Below are 18,255 nucleotides of genomic sequence, written 5' to 3' on the forward strand. Positions count from 1 at the left end.
TAGACTGTATCTCACTGTAGTAGACTGTATCTCACTGTAGTAGGCTGCATCTCACTGTTGTAGCCTGTATCCCACTGTAGTAGACTGTAGGCTGTATCTCACTTTAGTACCCTGTATCTCACTGAATGCGCACAACAGTAAACCGGTAATCTCATAGATAACCTCACCTGAATACCATATTCATAATGTATCAAATATAGGCTGTAGGCTGTATCTCACTTTAGTACCCTGTATCTCACTGTAGTAGGCTGTTGGCTGTAGCTCACTGTAGTGGGCAGCATCTCACTGTTGTAGCCTGTATCTCACTGTAGTTGGCTGCAGGCTGTATCTCACTTTAGTAGCCTGTATCTCACTGTATTAGACTGTATCTCACTGTGGTATGCTGTAAGCTGTATCTCACTGTAATAGGCTGTATCTCACTGTAATAGGCTGTATCTCACTGTAGTAGGCTGTATCTCACTGTAGTAGGCTGCAGGCTGTATCTCACTGTAGTAGACTGTAGGCTGTATCTCACTGTAGTAGACTGTATCTCACTGTGGTAGGCTGTAGACTGGATCTCACTGTAGTAGGCTGCATCTCACTGTAGTAGGCTGCATCTCACTGTGGTAGCCTGTATCTCACTGTAGTAGTCTGTTGGCTGTATCTCACTGTAGTGGGCAGCATCTCACTGTTGTAGCCTGTATCTCACTGTAGTAGCCTGTTGGCTGCATCTCATTGTAGTAGCCTGCATCTCACTGTAGTAGACTGTATTCTGTAGGCTGTTTCTCACTGTAGTAGGCTGCAGGCTGTATCTCACTTTAGTAGCCTGTATCTCACTGTATTAGACTGTATCTCACTGTTGTTGGATGTATCTCACTGTAGTGGGCTGCATCTCACTGTAGTAGCCTGTATCTCACTGTTGTAGGCTGTTGGCTGTATCTCACTGTAGTAGGCTGCATCTCACTGTAGTAGGCTGCATCTCACTGTAGTAGGCTGCATATCACTGTAGTAGCCTGTATCTCACTGAAGTAGGCTGTAGGCTGCATCTCACTGTGGTAGGCTGGATCTCACTGTAGTAGCCTGTATCTCACTAGAGTAGACTGTAGGCTGTATCTCACTGTAGTAGGCTGTATCTCACTGTAGTAGCCTGTATCTCACTGTAGTTGGCTGTAGGCTGCATCTCACTGTGGTAGGCTGTAGCCTGTATCTCACTGTAGTAGGCTGTATCTCACTGTAGTAGGCTGTAGGCTGTATTTCGCTGATAGGCTGTATTTCACTGTAGTAGGCTGTAGGCTGTATCTCACTGTAGTAGCCTGTAGGCTGTATCTCACTGTAGTAGGCTGTAGGCTGTATCTCACTGTAGTAGGCTGTAGGCTGTATCTCACTGTAGCAGACTGTAGGCTGTGTCTCACTGTGGTAGACTGTGTCTCACTGTAGTAGGCTGCATCTCACTGTAGTCGCCTGTATCTCACTGTCGTAGGCTGTAGGCTGTATCTCACTGTAGTAGACTGTATCTCACTGTATTAGGCTGTATCTCACTGTTGTAGGCTGTATCTCACTGTAGTTGGCTGCAGGCTGTATCTCACTTTAGTACCCTGTATCTCACTGAATGCGCACAACAGTAAACCGGTAATCTCATAGATAACCTCACCTGAATACCATATTCATAATGTATCAAATATAGGCTGTAGGCTGTATCTCACTTTAGTACCCTGTATCTCACTGTAGTAGGCTGTTGGCTGTAGCTCACTGTAGTGGGCAGCATCTCACTGTTGTAGCCTGTATCTCACTGTAGTTGGCTGCAGGCTGTATCTCACTTTAGTAGCCTGTATCTCACTGTATTAGACTGTATCTCACTGTGGTATGCTGTAAGCTGTATCTCACTGTAATAGGCTGTATCTCACTGTAATAGGCTGTATCTCACTGTAGTAGGCTGTATCTCACTGTAGTAGGCTGCAGGCTGTATCTCACTGTAGTAGACTGTAGGCTGTATCTCACTGTAGTAGACTGTATCTCACTGTGGTAGGCTGTAGACTGGATCTCACTGTAGTAGGCTGCATCTCACTGTAGTAGGCTGCATCTCACTGTGGTAGCCTGTATCTCACTGTAGTAGTCTGTTGGCTGTATCTCACTGTAGTGGGCAGCATCTCACTGTTGTAGCCTGTATCTCACTGTAGTAGCCTGTTGGCTGCATCTCATTGTAGTAGCCTGCATCTCACTGTAGTAGACTGTATTCTGTAGGCTGTTTCTCACTGTAGTAGGCTGCAGGCTGTATCTCACTTTAGTAGCCTGTATCTCACTGTATTAGACTGTATCTCACTGTTGTTGGATGTATCTCACTGTAGTGGGCTGCATCTCACTGTAGTAGCCTGTATCTCACTGTTGTAGGCTGTTGGCTGTATCTCACTGTAGTAGGCTGCATCTCACTGTAGTAGGCTGCATCTCACTGTAGTAGGCTGCATATCACTGTAGTAGCCTGTATCTCACTGAAGTAGGCTGTAGGCTGCATCTCACTGTGGTAGGCTGGATCTCACTGTAGTAGCCTGTATCTCACTAGAGTAGACTGTAGGCTGTATCTCACTGTAGTAGGCTGTATCTCACTGTAGTAGCCTGTATCTCACTGTAGTTGGCTGTAGGCTGCATCTCACTGTGGTAGGCTGTAGCCTGTATCTCACTGTAGTAGGCTGTATCTCACTGTAGTAGGCTGTAGGCTGTATTTCGCTGATAGGCTGTATTTCACTGTAGTAGGCTGTAGGCTGTATCTCACTGTAGTAGCCTGTAGGCTGTATCTCACTGTAGTAGGCTGTAGGCTGTATCTCACTGTAGTAGGCTGTAGGCTGTATCTCACTGTAGCAGACTGTAGGCTGTGTCTCACTGTGGTAGACTGTGTCTCACTGTAGTAGGCTGCATCTCACTGTAGTCGCCTGTATCTCACTGTCGTAGCCTGTAGGCTGTATCTCACTGTAGTAGACTGTATCTCACTGTATTAGGCTGTATCTCACTGTTGTAGGCTGTATCTCACTGTAGTTGGCTGCAGGCTGTATCTGACTGTAGTGGGCTGTATCTCACTGTAGTTGACTGTAGGCTGTATCTCACTGTATTCGGCTGTATCTCACTGTATTAGGCTGTATCTCACTGTTGTAGGCTGTATCTCACTGTAGTAGGCTGCAGGCTGTATCTCACTGTAGCAGACTGTAGGCTGTGTCTCATTGTAGTAGACTGTGTCTCACTGTAGTAGGCTGTATCTCACTGTAGTAGGCTGTAGGCTGCCTCTCACTGTAGTAGCCTGTATCTCACTGTAGTAGCCTGCATCTCACTGTAGTAGCCTGTATCTCACTGTAGTTGGCTGTAGAATGCTTCTCACTGTGGTAGGCTGTAGGCTCTATCTCACTGTAGTAGCCTGTATCTCACTGTAGTAGACTGTAGGCTGCATCTGACTGCAGTAAACTGTATCTCACTGTACTAGTCTGTAGGCTGTATCTCACTGTAGTAGACTGTATCTCATTGTATTAGGCTGTATCTCACTGTTGTAGGTTGTATCTCACTGTAGTTGGCTGCAGGCTGTATCTCACTGTAGTAGACTGTATCTCACTGTAGTAGGCTGTATCTCACTGTAGAAGGCTGTAGGCTGTATCTCAGTATATCAGGCTGTGTCTCACTATAGTAGACTGCATTTCACTGTCGTAGGCTGTAGGCTGCATCTCACTGTAGTAGGCTGTAGGCTGTATCTCAGTATATCAGGCTGTGTCTCACTGTAGTAGCCCGTATCTCACTGTAGTAGACCGCAGGCTGCATCTTACTGCAGTAGACTGTATCTCACTGTACTAGTCTGTAGGCTGTATCTCACTGTAGTAGACTGTATCTCACTGTATTAGGCTGTATCTCACTGTTGTAGGCTGTTGGCTGTATCTCACTGTAGTAGGCTGCATCTCACTGTAGTAGGCTGCATCTCACTGTAGTAGGCTGCATATCACTGTAGTAGCCTGTATCTCACTGAAGTAGGCTGTAGGCTGCATCTCACTGTGGTAGGCTGGATCTCACTGTAGTAGCCTGTATCTCACTAGAGTAGACTGTAGGCTGTATCTCACTGTAGTAGGCTGTATCTCACTGTAGTAGCCTGTATCTCACTGTAGTTGGCTGTAGGCTGCATCTCACTGTGGTAGGCTGTAGCCTGTATCTCACTGTAGTAGGCTGTATCTCACTGTAGTAGGCTGTAGGCTGTATTTCGCTGATAGGCTGTATTTCACTGTAGTAGGCTGTAGGCTGTATCTCACTGTAGTAGCCTGTAGGCTGTATCTCACTGTAGTAGGCTGTAGGCTGTATCTCACTGTAGTAGGCTGTAGGCTGTATCTCACTGTAGCAGACTGTAGGCTGTGTCTCACTGTGGTAGACTGTGTCTCACTGTAGTAGGCTGCATCTCACTGTAGTCGCCTGTATCTCACTGTCGTAGCCTGTAGGCTGTATCTCACTGTAGTAGACTGTATCTCACTGTATTAGGCTGTATCTCACTGTTGTAGGCTGTATCTCACTGTAGTTGGCTGCAGGCTGTATCTGACTGTAGTGGGCTGTATCTCACTGTAGTTGACTGTAGGCTGTATCTCACTGTATTCGGCTGTATCTCACTGTATTAGGCTGTATCTCACTGTTGTAGGCTGTATCTCACTGTAGTAGGCTGCAGGCTGTATCTCACTGTAGCAGACTGTAGGCTGTGTCTCATTGTAGTAGACTGTGTCTCACTGTAGTAGGCTGTATCTCACTGTAGTAGGCTGTAGGCTGCCTCTCACTGTAGTAGCCTGTATCTCACTGTAGTAGCCTGCATCTCACTGTAGTAGCCTGTATCTCACTGTAGTTGGCTGTAGAATGCTTCTCACTGTGGTAGGCTGTAGGCTCTATCTCACTGTAGTAGCCTGTATCTCACTGTAGTAGACTGTAGGCTGCATCTGACTGCAGTAAACTGTATCTCACTGTACTAGTCTGTAGGCTGTATCTCACTGTAGTAGACTGTATCTCATTGTATTAGGCTGTATCTCACTGTTGTAGGTTGTATCTCACTGTAGTTGGCTGCAGGCTGTATCTCACTGTAGTAGACTGTATCTCACTGTAGTAGGCTGTATCTCACTGTAGAAGGCTGTAGGCTGTATCTCAGTATATCAGGCTGTGTCTCACTATAGTAGACTGCATTTCACTGTCGTAGGCTGTAGGCTGCATCTCACTGTAGTAGGCTGTAGGCTGTATCTCAGTATATCAGGCTGTGTCTCACTGTAGTAGCCCGTATCTCACTGTAGTAGACCGCAGGCTGCATCTTACTGCAGTAGACTGTATCTCACTGTACTAGTCTGTAGGCTGTATCTCACTGTAGTAGACTGTATCTCACTGTATTAGGCTGTATCTCACTGTTGTAGGCTGTATCTCACTGTAGTTGGCTGCAGGCTGTATCTCACTGTAGTAGGCTGTCTCTCACTGTAGTTGGCTGTAGGCTGTATCTCACTGTATTCGGCTGTATCTCACTGTATTAGGCTGTATCTCACTGTAGTAGGCTGTATCTCACTGTAGTAGGCTGCAGGATGTATCTCACTGTTGCAGACTGTAGGCTGTGTCTCATTGTAGTAGACTGTGTCTCACTGTAGTAGGCTGCATCTCACTGTAGTCGCCTGTATCTCACTGTCGTAGGCTGTAGGCTGCATCTCACTGTAGTAGCGTGCATCTCACTGTAGTAGCCTGTATCTCACTGTTGTAGCCTGTAGGCTTAATCTCACTGTAGTTGGCTGTAGACTGCTTCTCACTGTGGTAGGCTGTAGGCTCTATCTCACTGTAGTTGGCTGTATCTCACTGTAGTAGGCTGTAGGCTGTATTTCACTGTAGTAGGCTGTGTTCACTGTAGTAGCCTGTATCTCACTGTAGTAGACTGTAGGCTGCATCTCACTGTAGTAGACTGTATCTCACTGTATTAGGCTGTATCTCACTGTTGTAGGCTGTATCTCACTGTAGTTGGCTGCAGGCTGTATCTCACTGTAGTAGACTGTAGGCTGTATCTCACTGTAGTAGGCTGTATCTCACTGTGGTTGGCTGTATCTCACTGTAGTAGGCTGTAGGCTGTAACTCACTGTAGTAGACTGTATGTCACTGTAGCAGACTGTACCTCACTGTAGTAGGCTGTAGGCTGCCTCTCACTGTAGTAGGCTGTATCTCACTGTAGTAGGCTGTAAGGCTGTAACTCACTGTAGTTGACTGAAGGCTGTATCTCACTGTAGTAGACTGTATCTCACTGTATTAGGCTGTGTCTCACTGTTGTAGGATGTGTTTCACTGTATTAGGCTGTGTCTCACTGCAGTAGGCTGTATCTCACTGTAGTTGGCTGCAGGCTGTATCTCACTGTAGTTGACTGTAGGCTGTATCTCACTGTAGTAGCCTGTTTCTCACTGTACTAGCCTGTAGCCTGTATCTCACTGTAGTAGGCTGTATCTCACTGTAGTAGGCTGCAGGCTGTATCTCACTGTAGCAGACTGTAGGCTGTGTCTCATTGTGGTAGACTGTGTCTCACTGTAGTAGGCTGCATCTCACTGTAGTCGCCTGTATCTCACTGTCGTAGGCTGTAGGCTGTATCTCACTGTAGTAGACTGTATCTCACTGTAGCACACTGCCTCTCACTGTAGTAGGCTGTAGGCTGCCTCTCACTGTAGTAGCCTTTATCTCACTGTAGTAGGCTGTATCTCACTGTAGTAGGCTGTTCTCACTGTAGTAGGCTGTAGGCTGCATCTCACTGTAGTAGACTGTATATCACTGTAGTAGGCTGTATCTCTGTATCTCACTGTAGTAGGCTGTAGGCTGTATCTCAGTATATCAGGCTGTGTCTCACTATAGTAGACTGCATCTCACTGTCGTAGGCTGTAGGCTGCATCTCACTGTAGTAGGCTGTACGCTGTATCTCAGTATATCAGGCTGTGTCTCACTGTAGTAGCCTGTATCTCACTGTACTAGTCTGTAGGCTGTATCTCACTGTAGTAGACTGTAGGCTGCATCTCACTGCAGTAGACTGTATCTCACTGTACTAGTCTGTAGGCTGTATCTCACTGTAGTAGACTTTATCTCACTGTATTAGGCTGTATCTCACTGTTGTAGGCTGTATCTCACTGTAGTTGGCTGCAGGCTGTATCTCACTGTAGTAGACTGTAGGCTGTATCTCACTGTAGTAGAGTGTATCTCACTGTGGTTGGCTGTATCTCACTGTAGTAGGCTGTAGGCTGTAACTCACTATAGTAGACTGTATGTCACTGTAGCAGACTGTATCTCACTGTAGTAGGCTGTAGGCTGCCTCTCACTGTAGTAGCCTGTATCTCACTGTAGTAGGCTGTATCTCACTATAGTTGACTGTAGGCTGTATCTCACTGTATTAGGCTGTATCTCACTTTAGTAGGCTGCAGGCTGTATCTCACTGTAGCAGACTGTAGGCTGTGTCTCACTGTGGTAGACTGTGTCTCACTGTAGTAGGCTGCATCTCACTGTAGTCGCCTGTATCTCACTGTCGTAGGCTGTAGGCTGTATCTCACTGTAGTAGACTGTATCTCACTGTATTAGGCTGTATCTCACTGTTGTTGGCTGTATCTCACTGTAGTAGACTGTAGGCTGCATCTCATTGCAGTAGACTGTATCTCACTGTACTAGTCTGTAGGCTGTATCTCACTGTAGTAGACTGTATCTCACTGTTGTAGGCTGTATCTCACTGTAGTTGGCTGCAGGCTGTATCTCACTGTAGTAGGCTGTCTCTCACTGTAGTTGGCTGTAGGCTGTATCTCACTGTATTCGGCTGTATCTCACTGTATTAGGCTGTATCTCACTGTAGTAGGCTGTATCTCACTGTAGTAGGCTGTATCTCACTGTTGCAGACTGTAGGCTGTGTCTCACTGTAGTAGACTGTGTCTCACTGTAGTAGGCTGCATCTCACTGTAGTCGCCTGTATCTCACTGTCGTAGGCTGTAGGCTGCATCTCACTGTAGTATCGTGCATCTCACTGTAGTAGCCTGTATCTCACTGTTGTAGCCTGTAGGCTTAAACTCACTGTAGATGGCTGTAGACTGCTTCTCACTGTGGTAGGCTGTAGGCTCTATCTCACTGTAGTAGGCTGTATCTCACTGTAGTAGGCTGTAGACTGTATTTCACTGTAGTAGGCTGTGTTCACTGTAGTTGCCTGTATCTCACTGTAGTAGACTGTAGGCTGCATCTCACTGCAGTAGACTGTATCTCACTGTACTAGTCTGTAGGCTGTATCTCACTGTAGTAGACTTTATCTCACTGTATTAGGCTGTATCTCACTGTTGTAGGCTGTATCTCACTGTAGTTGGCTGCAGGCTGTATCTCACTGTAGTAGACTGTAGGCTGTATCTCACTGTAGTAGAGTGTATCTCACTGTGATTGGCTGTATCTCACTGTAGTAGGCTGTAGGCTGTAACTCACTGTAGTAGACTGTATGTCACTGTAGCAGACTGTATCTCACTGTAGTAGGCTGTAGGCTGCCTCTCACTGTAGTAGCCTGTATCTCACTGTAGTAGGCTGTATCTCACTATAGTTGACTGTAGGCTGTATCTCACTGTATTAGGCTGTATCTCACTTTAGTAGGCTGCAGGCTGTATCTCACTGTAGCAGACTGTAGGCTGTGTCTCACTGTGGTAGACTGTGTCTCACTGTAGTAGGCTGCATCTCACTGTAGTCGCCTGTATCTCACTGTCGTAGGCTGTAGGCTGTATCTCACTGTAGTAGACTGTATCTCACTGTATTAGGCTGTATCTCACTGTTGTTGGCTGTATCTCACTGTAGTAGACTGTAGGCTGCATCTCATTGCAGTAGACTGTATCTCACTGTACTAGTCTGTAGGCTGTATCTCACTGTAGTAGACTGTATCTCACTGTATTAGGCTGTATCTCACTGTTGTAGGCTGTATCTCACTGTAATTGGCTGCAGGGTGTATCTCACTGTATTCGGCTGTATCTCACTGTATTAGGCTGTATCTCACTGTAGTAGGCTTTATCTCACTGTAGTAGGCTGCAGGCTGTATCTCACTGTAGCAGACTGTAGGCTGTGTCTCATTGTAGTAGACTGTGTCTCACTGTAGTAGGCTGCATCTCACTGTAGTCACCTGTATCTCACTGTCGTAGGCTGTAGGCTGCATCTCACTGTAGTAGCGTGCATCTCACTGTAGTAGGCTGTATCTCACTGTAGTAGGCTGTAGGCTGTAACTCACTATAGCAGGCTGTATCTCACTGTAGCAGACTGTATCTCACTGTAGTAGGCTGTAGGCTGCCTCTCACTGTAGTAGCCTGTATCTCACTGTAGTAGGCTGTATCTCACTGTAGTAGGCTGTATCTCACTGTAGTAGGCTGTAGGCTGTAACTCACTGTAGCAGGCTGTATCTCACTGTAGCAGACTGTATCTCACTGTAGTAGGCTGTAGGCTGCCTCTCACTGTAGTAGCCTGTATCTCACTGTAGTAGGCTGTTCTCACTGTAGTAGGCTGTAGGCTGCATCTCACTGTAGTAGACTGTATCTCACTGTAGTAGGCTGTATCTCACTGTAGTAGGCTGTATCTCACTGTAGTTGACTGTCGGCTGTATCTCACTGTATTAGGCTGTATCTCACTGTAGTAGGCTGTATCTCACTGTAGTAGGCTGTAGGCTGTATCTCAGTATATCAGGCTGTGTCTCACTATAGTAGACTGCATCTCACTGTCGTAGGCTATAGGCTGCATCTCACTGTCGTAGGCTGTAGGCTGCATTTCACTGTAGTAGGCTGTATCTCACGGTAATAGGCTGTAGGCTGTATCTCACTGTAGTAGACAGTAGGCTGTATCCCAAGGTTGTAGGCTGTAGGCTGTGTCTCACTGGAGCCTACTTTCTGATTGTAGTAGGCTGTAGGCTGCATCTCACTGTAGTAGACTGTATCTCACTGTATTAGGCTGTATCTCACTGTTGTTGGCTGTATCTCACTGTAGTAGACTGTAGGCTGCATCTCATTGCAGTAGACTGTATCTCACTGTACTAGTCTGTAGGCTGTATCTCACTGTAGTAGACTGTATCTCACTGTATTAGGCTGTATCTCACTGTTGTAGGCTGTATCTCACTGTAATTGGCTGCAGGGTGTATCTCACTGTATTCGGCTGTATCTCACTGTATTAGGCTGTATCTCACTGTAGTAGGCTTTATCTCACTGTAGTAGGCTGCAGGCTGTATCTCACTGTAGCAGACTGTAGGCTGTGTCTCATTGTAGTAGACTGTGTCTCACTGTAGTAGGCTGCATCTCACTGTAGTCACCTGTATCTCACTGTCCTAGGCTGTAGGCTGCATCTCACTGTAGTAGCGTGCATCTCACTGTAGTAGGCTGTATCTCACTGTATTAGGCTGTATGCTGTAACTCACTATAGCAGGCTGTATCTCACTGTAGCAGACTGTATCTCACTGTAGTAGGCTGTAGGCTGCCTCTCACTGTAGTAGCCTGTATCTCACTGTAGTAGGCTGTATCTCACTGTAGTAGCCTGCATCTCACCTTAGTAGCCTGTATCTCACAGTAGTTGGCTGTAGACTGCTTCTCACTGTGGTAGGCTGTAGGCTCTATCTCACTGTAGTAGCCTGTATCTCACTGTAGTAGACTGTAGGCTGCATCTCACTGCAGTAGACTGTATCTCACTGTACTAGTCTGTAGGCTGTATCTCACTGTAGTAGACTGTATCTCACTGTATTAGGCTGTATCTCACTGTTGTAGGCTGTATCTCACTGTAGTTGGCTGCAGGCTGTATCTCACTGTAGTAGACTGTAGGCTGTATCTCACTGTAGTAGGCTGTATCTCACTGTAGTTGGCTGTATCTCACTGTAGTAGGCTGTAGGCTGTAACTCACTGTAGTAGCCTGTATCTCACTGTAGTAGGCTGTATCTCACTGTAGTAGGCTGTATCTCACTGTAGTTGACTGTAGGCTGTATCTCACTGTATTAGGCTGTATCTCACTGTAGTAGGCTGTATCTCACTGTAGTAGGCTGTAGGCTGTAACTCACTGTAGCAGGCTGTATCTCACTGTAGCAGACTGTATCTCACTGTAGTAGGCTGTAGGCTGCCTCTCACTGTAGTAGCCTGTATCTCACTGTAGTAGGCTGTTCTCACTGTAGTAGGCTGTAGGCTGCATCTCACTGTAGTAGACTGTATCTCACCGTAGTAGGCTGTATCTCACTGTAGTAGGCTGTATCTCACTGTAGTTGACTGTCGGCTGTATCTCACTGTATTAGGCTGTATCTCACTGTAGTAGGCTGTATCTCACTGTAGTAGGCTGTAGGCTGTATCTCAGTATATCAGGCTGTGTCTCACTATAGTAGACTGCATCTCACTGTCGTAGGCTATAGGCTGCATCTCACTGTCGTAGGCTGTAGGCTGCATTTCACTGTAGTAGGCTGTATCTCACGGTAATAGGCTGTAGGCTGTATCTCACTGTAGTAGACAGTAGGCTGTATCCCACGGTTGTAGGCTGTAGGCTGTGTCTCACTGGAGCCTACTTTCTGATTGTAGTAGGCTGTAGGCTGCATCTCACTGTAGTAGACTGTATCTCACTGTAGTAGGCTGTTTCTCACTGTAGTAGACTGTATAACACTGTAGTAGACTGTATCTCACTGTATTAGGCTGTGTCTCACTGTTGTAGGCTGTGTTTCACTTTATTAGGCTGTATCTCACTGTAGTAGGCTGTATCTCACTGTAGTTGGCTGCAGGCTGTATCTCACTGTAGTTGACTGTAGGCTGTATCTCACTGTAGTAAACAGTAGGCTGCATCTCACTGAAGTAGACTGTATCTCACTGTAGTAGGCTTTATCTCAATGTAGTAGATTGTATCTCACTGTAGAAGGCTGTAGGCTGTATCTCACTGTATTAAGCTGTATCTGACTGTAGTGGGCTGTAGGCTATATCTCACTACATTAGGCTGTAACTCACTGTAGTAGGCTGTAGGCTGAATCTCATTGTAGTAGGCTGTAGGTTGTATCTCACTGTAGTAGGCTGAATCTCACTGTAGTAGACTGTATCTCACTGTAGTAGCCTGTATCTCACTGTAGTAGGCTGTAGTCTGCTTTTCGCTGTAGTACCCTGCATCTCACTGTAGTAGCCTGTATCTCACTGTTGTAGCCTGTAGGCTTAATCTCACTGTAAATGGCTGTAGACTGCTTCTCACTGTGGTAGGCTGTAGGCTCTATCTCACTGTAGTAGCCTGTTTCTCACTGTAGTAGGCTGTATCTCACTGTAGTAGGCTGTAGGCTGTATTTCACTGTAGTAGTCTGCATTTCACTGTAATAGCCTGTATCTCACTGTAGTAGACTGTAGGCTGCATCTCACCGCAGTAGACGGTATCTCACTGTACTAGGCTGTAGGCTGTATCTCACTGTAGTAGACTGTATCTCACTGTAGTAGGCTGTATCTCACTGTAGTAGGTTGTAGGCTGTATCTCACTATAGTAGGCTGTATCTCACTGTAGTAGGCTGTATCTCACTGTAGTAGGCTGCAGGCTGTATTTCACTGTAGAACGCTGTATCTCACTGTAGTACGCTGTATCTCACTTTAGTCAACTGCAGGCTGTATCTCACTGTAGTAGACCGAAGGCTGCATCTCACTGTAGTAGACTGTGTGTCACTGTAGTTGGCTGTATCTCACTGTATTAGGCTGTATCTCACTGTATTAGGCTGTATCTCAATGTAGTAGGCTGTATCTCACTGAAGTAGGCTGCAGGCTGTATCTCACTGTAGTACACTGTAGACTGTATCTCACTGTAGTAGACTGTATCTCACTGTAGTAGGCTGCATCTCACTGTTGTAGCGTGTATCCCACTGTAGTAGACTGTAGGCTGTATCTCACTTTAGTACCCTGTATCTCACTGAATGCGCACAACAGTAAACCGGTAATCTCATAGATAACCTCACCTGAATACCATATTCATAATGTATCAAATATAGGCTGTAGGCTGTATCTCACTTTAGTACCCTGTATCTCACTGTAGTAGGCTGTTGGCTGTAGCTCACTGTAGTGGGCAGCATCTCACTGTTGTATCCTGTATCTCACTGTAGTTGGCTGCAGGCTGTATCTCACTTTAGTAGCCTGTATCTCACTGTATTAGACTGTATCTCACTGTGGTATGCTGTAAGCTGTATCTCACTGTAATAGGCTGTATCTCACTGTAATAGGCTGTATCTCACTGTAGTAGGCTGTATCTCACTGTAGTAGGCTGCAGGCTGTATCTCACTGTAGTAGACTGTAGGCTGTATCTCACTGTAGTAGACTGTATCTCACTGTGGTAGGCTGTAGACTGGATCTCACTGTAGTAGGCTGCATCTCACTGTAGTAGGCTGCATCTCACTGTGGTAGCCTGTATCTCACTGTAGTAGTCTGTTGGCTGTATCTCACTGTAGTGGGCAGCATCTCACTGTTGTAGCCTGTATCTCACTGTAGTAGCCTGTTGGCTGCATCTCATTGTAGTAGCCTGCATCTCACTGTAGTAGACTGTATTCTGTAGGCTGTTTCTCACTGTAGTAGGCTGCAGGCTGTATCTCACTTTAGTAGCCTGTATCTCACTGTATTAGACTGTATCTCACTGTTGTTGGATGTATCTCACTGTAGTGGGCTGCATCTCAATGTAGTAGCCTGTATCTCACTGTTGTAGGCTGTTGGCTGTATCTCACTGTAGTAGGCTGCATCTCACTGTAGTAGGCTGCATCTCACTGTAGTAGGCTGCATATCACTGTAGTAGCCTGTATCTCACTGAAGTAGGCTGTAGGCTGCATCTCACTGTGGTAGGCTGGATCTCACTGTAGTAGCCTGTATCTCACTAGAGTAGACTGTAGGCTGTATCTCACTGTAGTAGGCTGTATCTCACTGTAGTAGCCTGTATCTCACTGTAGTTGGCTGTAGGCTGCATCTCACTGTGGTAGGCTGTAGCCTGTATCTCACTGTAGTAGGCTGTATCTCACTGTAGTAGGCTGTAGGCTGTATTTCGCTGATAGGCTGTATTTCACTGTAGTAGGCTGTAGGCTGTATCTCACTGTAGTAGCCTGTAGGCTGTATCTCACTGTAGTAGGCTGTAGGCTGTATCTCACTGTAGTAGGCTGTAGGCTGTATCTCACTGTAGCAGACTGTAGGCTGTGTCTCACTGTGGTAGACTGTGTCTCACTGTAGTAGGCTGCATCTCACTGTAGTCGCCTGTATCTCACTGTCGTAGGCTGTAGGCTGTATCTCACTGTAGTAGACTGTATCTCACTGTATTAGGCTGTATCTCACTGTTGTAGGCTGTATCTCACTGTAGTTGGCTGCAGGCTGTATCTCACTTTAGTACCCTGTATCTCACTGAATGCGCACAACAGTAAACCGGTAATCTCATAGATAACCTCACCTGAATACCATATTCATAATGTATCAAATATAGGCTGTAGGCTGTATCTCACTTTAGTACCCTGTATCTCACTGTAGTAGGCTGTTGGCTGTAGCTCACTGTAGTGGGCAGCATCTCACTGTTGTAGCCTGTATCTCACTGTAGTTGGCTGCAGGCTGTATCTCACTTTAGTAGCCTGTATCTCACTGTATTAGACTGTATCTCACTGTGGTATGCTGTAAGCTGTATCTCACTGTAATAGGCTGTATCTCACTGTAATAGGCTGTATCTCACTGTAGTAGGCTGTATCTCACTGTAGTAGGCTGCAGGCTGTATCTCACTGTAGTAGACTGTAGGCTGTATCTCACTGTAGTAGACTGTATCTCACTGTGGTAGGCTGTAGACTGGATCTCACTGTAGTAGGCTGCATCTCACTGTAGTAGGCTGCATCTCACTGTGGTAGCCTGTATCTCACTGTAGTAGTCTGTTGGCTGTATCTCACTGTAGTGGGCAGCATCTCACTGTTGTAGCCTGTATCTCACTGTAGTAGCCTGTTGGCTGCATCTCATTGTAGTAGCCTGCATCTCACTGTAGTAGACTGTATTCTGTAGGCTGTTTCTCACTGTAGTAGGCTGCAGGCTGTATCTCACTTTAGTAGCCTGTATCTCACTGTATTAGACTGTATCTCACTGTTGTTGGATGTATCTCACTGTAGTGGGCTGCATCTCACTGTAGTAGCCTGTATCTCACTGTTGTAGGCTGTTGGCTGTATCTCACTGTAGTAGGCTGCATCTCACTGTAGTAGGCTGCATCTCACTGTAGTAGGCTGCATATCACTGTAGTAGCCTGTATCTCACTGAAGTAGGCTGTAGGCTGCATCTCACTGTGGTAGGCTGGATCTCACTGTAGTAGCCTGTATCTCACTAGAGTAGACTGTAGGCTGTATCTCACTGTAGTAGGCTGTATCTCACTGTAGTAGCCTGTATCTCACTGTAGTTGGCTGTAGGCTGCATCTCACTGTGGTAGGCTGTAGCCTGTATCTCACTGTAGTAGGCTGTATCTCACTGTAGTAGGCTGTAGGCTGTATTTCGCTGATAGGCTGTATTTCACTGTAGTAGGCTGTAGGCTGTATCTCACTGTAGTAGCCTGTAGGCTGTATCTCACTGTAGTAGGCTGTAGGCTGTATCTCACTGTAGTAGGCTGTAGGCTGTATCTCACTGTAGCAGACTGTAGGCTGTGTCTCACTGTGGTAGACTGTGTCTCACTGTAGTAGGCTGCATCTCACTGTAGTCGCCTGTATCTCACTGTCGTAGGCTGTAGGCTGTATCTCACTGTAGTAGACTGTATCTCACTGTATTAGGCTGTATCTCACTGTTGTAGGCTGTATCTCACTGTAGTTGGCTGCAGGCTGTATCTGACTGTAGTGGGCTGTATCTCACTGTAGTTGACTGTAGGCTGTATCTCACTGTATTCGGCTGTATCTCACTGTATTAGGCTGTATCTCACTGTTGTAGGCTGTATCTCACTGTAGTAGGCTGCAGGCTGTATCTCACTGTAGCAGACTGTAGGCTGTGTCTCATTGTAGTAGACTGTGTCTCACTGTAGTAGGCTGTATCTCACTGTAGTAGGCTGTAGGCTGCCTCTCACTGTAGTAGCCTGTATCTCACTGTAGTAGCCTGCATCTCACTGTAGTAGCCTGTATCTCACTGTAGTTGGCTGTAGAATGCTTCTCACTGTGGTAGGCTGTAGGCTCTATCTCACTGTAGTAGCCTGTATCTCACTGTAGTAGACTGTAGGCTGCATCTGACTGCAGTAAACTGTATCTCACTGTACTAGTCTGTAGGCTGTATCTCACTGTAGTAGACTGTATCTCATTGTATTAGGCTGTATCTCACTGTTGTAGGTTGTATCTCACTGTAGTTGGCTGCAGGCTGTATCTCACTGTAGTAGACTGTATCTCACTGTAGTAGGCTGTATCTCACTGTAGAAGGCTGTAGGCTGTATCTCAGTATATCAGGCTGTGTCTCACTATAGTAGACTGCATTTCACTGTCGTAGGCTGTAGGCTGCATCTCACTGTAGTAGGCTGTAGGCTGTATCTCAGTATATCAGGCTGTGTCTCACTGTAGTAGCCCGTATCTCACTGTAGTAGACTGCAGGCTGCATCTCACTGCAGTAGACTGTATCTCACTGTACTAGTCTGTAGGCTGTATCTCACTGTAGTAGACTGTATCTCACTGTATTAGGCTGTATCTCACTGTTGTAGGCTGTATCTCACTGTAGTTGGCTGCAGGCTGTATCTCACTGTAGTAGGCTGTCTCTCACTGTAGTTGGCTGTAGGCTGTATCTCACTGTATTCGGCTGTATCTCACTGTATTAGGCTGTATCTCACTGTAGTAGGCTGTATCTCACTGTAGTAGGCTGCAGGATGTATCTCACTGTTGCAGACTGTAGGCTGTGTCTCATTGTAGTAGACTGTGTCTCACTGTAGTAGGCTGCATCTCACTGTAGTCGCCTGTATCTCACTGTCGTAGGCTGTAGGCTGCATCTCACTGTAGTAGCGTGCATCTCACTGTAGTAGCCTGTATCTCACTGTTGTAGCCTGTAGGCTTAATCTCACTGTAGTTGGCTGTAGACTGCTTCTCACTGTGGTAGGCTGTAGGCTCTATCTCACTGTAGTTGGCTGTATCTCACTGTAGTAGGCTGTAGGCTGTATTTCACTGTAGTAGGCTGTGTTCACTGTAGTAGCCTGTATCTCACTGTAGTAGACTGTAGGCTGCATCTCACTGTAGTAGACTGTATCTCACTGTATTAGGCTGTATCTCACTGTTGTAGGCTGTATCTCACTGTAGTTGGCTGCAGGCTGTATCTCACTGTAGTAGACTGTAGGCTGTATCTCACTGTAGTAGGCTGTATCTCACTGTGGTTGGCTGTATCTCACTGTAGTAGGCTGTAGGCTGTAACTCACTGTAGTAGACTGTATGTCACTGTAGCAGACTGTACCTCACTGTAGTAGGCTGTAGGCTGCCTCTCACTGTAGTAGGCTGTATCTCACTGTAGTAGGCTGTAAGGCTGTAACTCACTGTAGTTGACTGAAGGCTGTATCTCACTGTAGTAGACTGTATCTCACTGTATTAGGCTGTGTCTCACTGTTGTAGGATGTGTTTCACTGTATTAGGCTGTGTCTCACTGCAGTAGGCTGTATCTCACTGTAGTTGGCTGCAGGCTGTATCTCACTGTAGTTGACTGTAGGCTGTATCTCACTGTAGTAGCCTGTTTCTCACTGTACTAGCCTGTAGCCTGTATCTCACTGTAGTAGGCTGTATCTCACTGTATTAGGCTGTATCTCACTGTAGTAGGCTTTATCTCACTGTAGTAGGCTGCAGGCTGTATCTCACTGTAGCAGACTGTAGGCTGTGTCTCATTGTAGTAGACTGTGTCTCACTGTAGTAGGCTGCATCTCACTGTAGTCACCTGTATCTCACTGTCGTAGGCTGTAGGCTGCATCTCACTGTAGTAGCGTGCATCTCACTGTAGTAGGCTGTATCTCACTGTAGTAGGCTGTAGGCTGTAACTCACTATAGCAGGCTGTATCTCACTGTAGCAGACTGTATCTCACTGTAGTAGGCTGTAGGCTGCCTCTCACTGTAGTAGCCTGTATCTCACTGTAGTAGGCTGTATCTCACTGTAGTAGGCTGTATCTCACTGTAGTAGGCTGTAGGCTGTAACTCACTGTAGCAGGCTGTATCTCACTGTAGCAGACTGTATCTCACTGTAGTAGGCTGTAGGCTGCCTCTCACTGTAGTAGCCTGTATCTCACTGTAGTAGGCTGTTCTCACTGTAGTAGGCTGTAGGCTGCATCTCACTGTAGTAGACTGTATCTCACTGTAGTAGGCTGTAT

The sequence above is a fragment of the Salmo salar genome, chromosome 11 (genome assembly GCF_965601325.2).
Source record: "Salmo salar chromosome 11, fSalSal1, whole genome shotgun sequence".
In the NCBI taxonomy this organism is placed as follows: Eukaryota; Metazoa; Chordata; class Actinopteri; order Salmoniformes; family Salmonidae; genus Salmo; species Salmo salar.